The following is a 6,000-nucleotide window of genomic DNA, read 5'->3' on the forward strand; positions in this document are numbered from 1 at the left end:
GTACAATCATCACCAAGAAAAGAAAAAAAAAACTATGAAGACATGGAATATATAGGGAATGGGCATAGGGAGTGGGAAAAAAATCGGGCAAAGATGGGAATTTGAGGAAAGAGAGCTATTTCAGAGTAATTTGTAATGGTGGTACAAATAAAGGCATAATAAATTAAAGGTAAATCATGGGAAACAACCATTACTCTTGCCGTTCTGGATATTTTCCAGCTTGCTGTACAAATGGAGGACTGCAAGGAGAGAAGCAACAGCAGAGGAGGAGGAACCATCACTGTCTTTGCTGCTGCTTTTATCAGCTAGCCCAGGCCTCTCCTGGAGGAACTCATTTGAAGCAACTACCATATAAATAGCAGCTGCCCTACTAGCTACAGAGGTCACTTCAGCTTTACCTGCAGTAGCAGGAATTACAAATGATTTGCAGTTTCCAGCCTGATCTCAGTAATAATGTTTAGCTGCATTTTAGATATACATGATAGATTAGACCATTGCATTGTTTACTGAAGGTCATTAGTATCTGTAGTTGTAGCGTAGCATCCGTCTTTTAACTGTGATCAGCACACTTCCGTTAAAGCTGGCCATTTTAAGACTCATAACATTAAGAATTGGTGTCCAAGTTCCCTTCATCATAGCTACAAGATTCTGCTCTGATTAATTGGTTAATGAGAATAAGCCAACTTCAAATTATTACTTTGAAGCTAGCATGTTTCCATTAATTAATAATAATTGAGGTTAAGGAGTATTTGCTGGAACTGCACAGTATAACAAGCTACAAATCATCTATATAAAAAGTAACATTATAACATTACTCCTTGCAACCATGGTAGCTGAGGAAAGAACAAATGGAGGAGGCCTTACTACAAAATCAGGGGCTTTCCATAACAGCAGGCCTGGAACCCCTATTATTCCAGCAGAATGACCAAAAGATCTAAAGAGCATTTAGCATCATAACCAAAGACACTTGACATTTACTGCATTTGGAAAAACTGTAGGCAGTTGTTACATACAATTAAATATGCACAAAGTGAGGAAGCTCTGGAACTTAAGATAACATTCCCTTGTTTCCTCAAGTATAGAGTAAGTCAGTGACAAACTATGCACATTTGTCCAAATAGCTACAATACAGAGGATCATTAAGAATAAACTAATAGAAGTACGTACATATTAATCTTCAAAGGTTTCAGACCTAGGAAGTATGAAACTTTATACTATGTGCCATGATATAATTATTCTAATGCTTAAGAGTTCACATGCCATTGTCATTTCTTTCACAGATATTGGACAGTAGCAACTATGAAGAAATTATAGATCTGAAAACTGTAGTATTATACTAAAGGAGCAGAGAAGTCTTTCTTCAATAAGACTCCTTAAGTGACTGGAGAACAAGGAACTTCACTTAGATCATCAGCTTAAATTTCTTAAACAGAATTTAAGATGGGTAACAGTAATGAAAGCAGTGTTAAAATATGACTCTCAGATCAGACTCTCAAGCATTATAAAAAAAATCACACCTACGTTCTATATTTAATCCACCTTCTACACATACCCAAATTAAAAATGCTATTGAACATATCTCATCATGTCACCTCACTTACTCACATTTCCATATGCCACTCGCCTGCTCTTTCATACCCCTTGCCCCCACATCATTTCAAATACAGAACAAACGTCAGCCAATAGCAGTAAGGAAGCATTCATACGCTTATAACCATTTTAGCAATGTCAATGTCCTGCAACCTGGAGCTCCACTTTGCAGAGTCATTTGTCGAGCAGTCCAGCATATTTGCTTCCAGGGCCCACCTTATTACATTCATGTTACATACTTCCAAGCCATATTTTATAACTCATAATCATGGGATTATTATTCTTTCACTTTACTCATCCTTCACTAGATATCAATAAATATCCAAAATTAATCTTGCGTTTTTACTTTATAATCTTCCCCAAACCTCTTCCTTTAGACTGGTCACTCTTTCCCAAAACTTATAAGTGTTCCAATTATTTACAGCAGCAAATTTATGTTAATCCTGCTATTATTAAAGTTTAGATGTCATGATTCTATCATAATCATAGTTTAAACATCAGTCTTTTGTTGGTGGCTTATAATACAAAATTAAATTGTTTTCTTTCATCTTCAGTATGAACAGCAGCAACTAGCCTGAAAATGAGTAAAAAAGAAATCATGTAATCTCAACCTAACACAGAAAAAACATGAATATTTTAGGACACTTTGGGCCAGTTTAAAAAAAAGCTGCCATTTCTTTTAAGCTTCATATTAAACACACTGAACTGTCAAAAGTATACTTTTAAATTTTCTTTAGAAACAGGGAAAGCTATGTCTCAAGAATTAATGAATAAAAATACACCAGTATCTGTCAATGCCATGATCTGATATTGTTTTAAATTCTTGTTCTGCATAAGGTTCTTGATTGTTTTTTTTTAAGGTCGCCACATATTAGCCACCTTGGTTGTTTAGGTTTCGAAGTAGAATACATTTAAAGGGAACAACAAACAAAAATCGCTTGCTTTGAAAGAACAGGTATTACATTGTTGTAATTCTGGAAAAAATATTTCTCCCTTCTATTCACTTCCTAGAGCTAAATGTTTCACAAGGAAAACCTGTAAGCTAAACAGCACCCTTGGCAAGGCTTACAAGTTTTATACTAAGCCAAAAAGCCAATACCAAACTATCAACACCCACTGAAGGAGAAGAACGCCTACGGCCGCTCATTAAACACTTAATAAAGATAGAACTATTTCTAAACACATGGGTTCTCCAGCCACCAACAGGGCACCTACATAAGTAGGAAAATGTTTTGCAACAAAATAAAAAGAGCTCTAATACTTTGTCATATTTTTTCCTGGCAGTCAAAAATCAAGCTTCAGCAGTTTGCCTTTTTGAGTTTTTTTTTTTTTTTTTAAGAAAGCTTGGTATAAGGCTGTTTGCTTTTTTTTAACTATTGGCAGTAAAACTGAAAAATTAAATTGTTTGGCAAACATGAGAAAATGTTTCCATGGTTGTCTTCTCCCAGTAGACAAAACAGGTATCTCTATTGATCTTACAGAATGTGGATAAATATTTCCAGCTAGAGTTTGCCACTAGTCAAGGACAGCTCAAAACTTTAAGTAAAAACAAAAAGAGCAATGTATTCCTCTGTTTATTTGATGAGAAAGCACCCCTTCCATTACATCTGCCATAATGTAGTCAGCTCTGCACTAAACTCAAAAAAGATTCTCCTGCTCAATCCACTAAGTGCTTTCCTCCTCACCATCCATTTTTCACACACATGCAAAAGAAGAGTTCAAAACATTCAAAATTTCGTCTGAGCATCTAATAGTTCTATCTGACAATAGAAGTTTTTTTTTAAAAAAAAAACAGCTTGTAAAACATATCACTCTCACATATCTTCATCACAAAACCGACTCTTCCCCACACTGCACCTTCCTTTGCTTTTTATATTATAGTTTTATACTTCTATGCCCTTTTTACATGATATTGTTTTATGCTGGTCTTTGGTCATAGTGAAGTTTTTTTGCGTGACTCTTCTCAAGCTCATAGACAAATGGGGGTGGGGGTAAAGGGAAAGAAGCGAGGAACAGTGTCACGAGAATATATGGAGGAATTAACAGCCTGTGAGAGGGAACAAAAATATATCAAGAAAAAGACTTACATCCTTCCTCCCCCATCACATTTTTCCTTACTTTAAAGAGCTAGTACTAGGAAGATTCCCTTGACACTTCCCTTACTCACCAAACTCACTATTTCCTAAAAAATTAAACCCTGAAAATCCAGGCAAGAAAGCATGAATAAATTTTAAGAAGTTTGCACAAATAAAGCATCCTTCTGACAACTTAATATGCTTGTAAACTGCCTTGAACATCTTGTCCTGGACTGTAAAGCAGGAAATAACAGATGCAGGAAACAATTATTCCAATCTCTAACATATTCCACTGAAAAATGTTATATTTGGGGGGGGGGGGTATACAGGAAAGTGCAAAAAATACTCAATCTCTGTAAGAAAAGTAATACATATCACTTTGGTCATTGTTCTTGCAACTGGACGTTCTCCTAAAAAAAGAACATGCCCCCAAAGAGTGAAAACTCAAAATACAGGTAGAAGCAGTACAATAAGTACAATCCACGTATTTGAAAACGTATGTATCTCTTACATATAGAAATAGATATGTAAGCGTACCTTAAAGGGCACTATGCACGCGCCCACACACACACTGGACCTTTCGATTAGGCATTACCCCTACCCATCACTGGTGTTTACAAACATGCATACAGTATACAGATCCACATGGAAGTGGGTATATTACGCGCAGACCACCTCCCCAAATCACAACCCCCCACCCCACTGCATTATGAATACGTCCCCTTACGGATTACTTCCCAAACATAACGCAAACGCCCGTACCGACGCGCTCCGATAGGCGCGCAGGCATGTGCGTTTGAACATGCACGCTCCCTCGGAGCATCACATCCACTCACACACGCACGCGAACCGCTCGCCAGCATCCTCCATTAAGACTCCCCCGCGCTAGGCATTATCAGCAGAACTCACAGACACGTGTAAACGGACGCCCGCGTCGGGGCGAGGGTTTCACACCCCGCGCTTAATGATCTGAGGGACCGCCGAAACCTCCCATTTCCATCCCCGCTCCAACTCTGAGGGCTGCGAAGTTAACAGGGGCGGGGAGAGGGAGAACTTGCCGGCCTCCCCTCCTTTTCCGACGACGCCCCCCCACCCCGCAAGGCAAGGCCGTTAACTCCTTCCTAACTCGGGAGGACTTGCGAGAACGGGGGGGGGGGGAGGCAATTGCCAGCCCCCATTCTGAGCGCTCAGCGCCCCTGCCTCTTCACAGCCCCACACCCCCGGGGGCCGTGCCGCCCCCTCGCCCAGGAAAGCACCCGGACTCACCCATCCGCAGCCGTCCTGGTTCTCCCACTGCCGCCTCCGCGCTGCCGCCGCCGCCAAAGCCGAGTCTCCTCCGGAGACACTGACACCAGCGCATGGATATCCACGGGGCGCTATTTTTAGGCGACACAACCCAAGCACGGCCGGAACTGCTTTCATTCCTCCCCGCCCCCCTCCGTTCGCTTCAAGGTTCTCCGAGCGGGTGGGACGGCTCACCCTCCCTTTCACATTCGTGTTCTTCCGCTGCTCTTTCTCATGACCGTCCGGGCCGGGCCCCGCCGACACCGCAGGATGGCTGAGCGGGCTGGAAGGGTGACTAAAGAGTCCGGCGCTGCTCCTCGGACACGCTTTCGTTTACTTTTTTCCTCCTCCTTTCAAAGACCAGCCCCCCCCCTCCGCTTTCCCCGGCGTGGAACTATATTTACTTAACAGTAGGGGAGCGGCTCGGCCTCTGACGTTACTCATGCCGTCAGAGCGCGATGCCACGAGCTGATAGGGCGACGGGCGGGAGCGGATGCCGCCAGGATCCAATCAAAGGATGACGTACGGCAGAGAGAAGCAGGGGGCCAATCGTGGAAATGTTGATAGGTGGATCCCGTTCCTTTGCTTGACAGGAGGCACCGCCAGTCAGAGGGCCGCAAACCGGATAAGGGAGGACCAATTAGAAGGAGGCGGGGCGCTGCTCGAAGCGTCCTTGACAGGGATACGGAGTGGAAATGCTCGAACGCAGGCGCCCAAAGCGCCTTCCTTCCTCTTTTTTCCTTAAGGGAACGGATGACGCAGAAGCGAAAAAAGCAGCGCATGCGCAGAAGTAATTCATCCTCCCTTAGGAGTTTCTCCCTGCGGAGGAGGCCTCCTTCCCGGGCACCAATTTGGTTCCAGCCTTTTCCTTCCGCACAGCTCCGTTAACACTCGCTACGTACGCATCATATCACCCTTTTACACGCACCTCGTCCACCCTCCCCGGGAAGACACGGAAAGTGGCCCCTGGGAGAGGAAAAGCGCGATTGGTTGAAAGGCGTCTTAAGAAGCCACTGTCAGGTGGACTCCAGCCAATCACGGTCCTCCTGTG

The 6,000-nt window shown here is 42.8% G+C and overlaps 1 protein-coding gene across 3 annotated transcripts in view; it reads right to left on the bottom strand.

The window, feature by feature from the left end:
* The window catches only part of MEF2A (myocyte enhancer factor 2A), an 82,331-nt gene extending 77,298 nt beyond the window's left edge, over positions 1-5,033 (bottom strand). The window contains exon 1 of one of the 3 annotated variants that reach the window (XM_063314490.1): positions 4,932-5,033. The gene's annotated coding sequence lies outside the window, so the exon portion shown is untranslated. The remainder of the gene's footprint in view (positions 1-4,931) is intronic. The other 2 variants (XM_063314487.1, XM_063314489.1) reach the window with 2 other exon arrangements.
* Between the last annotated feature and the right edge of the window lie 967 nt (positions 5,034-6,000).

Source organism: Candoia aspera, chromosome 13, assembly GCF_035149785.1.
Source record: "Candoia aspera isolate rCanAsp1 chromosome 13, rCanAsp1.hap2, whole genome shotgun sequence".
Classification (NCBI taxonomy): Eukaryota; Metazoa; Chordata; class Lepidosauria; order Squamata; family Boidae; genus Candoia; species Candoia aspera.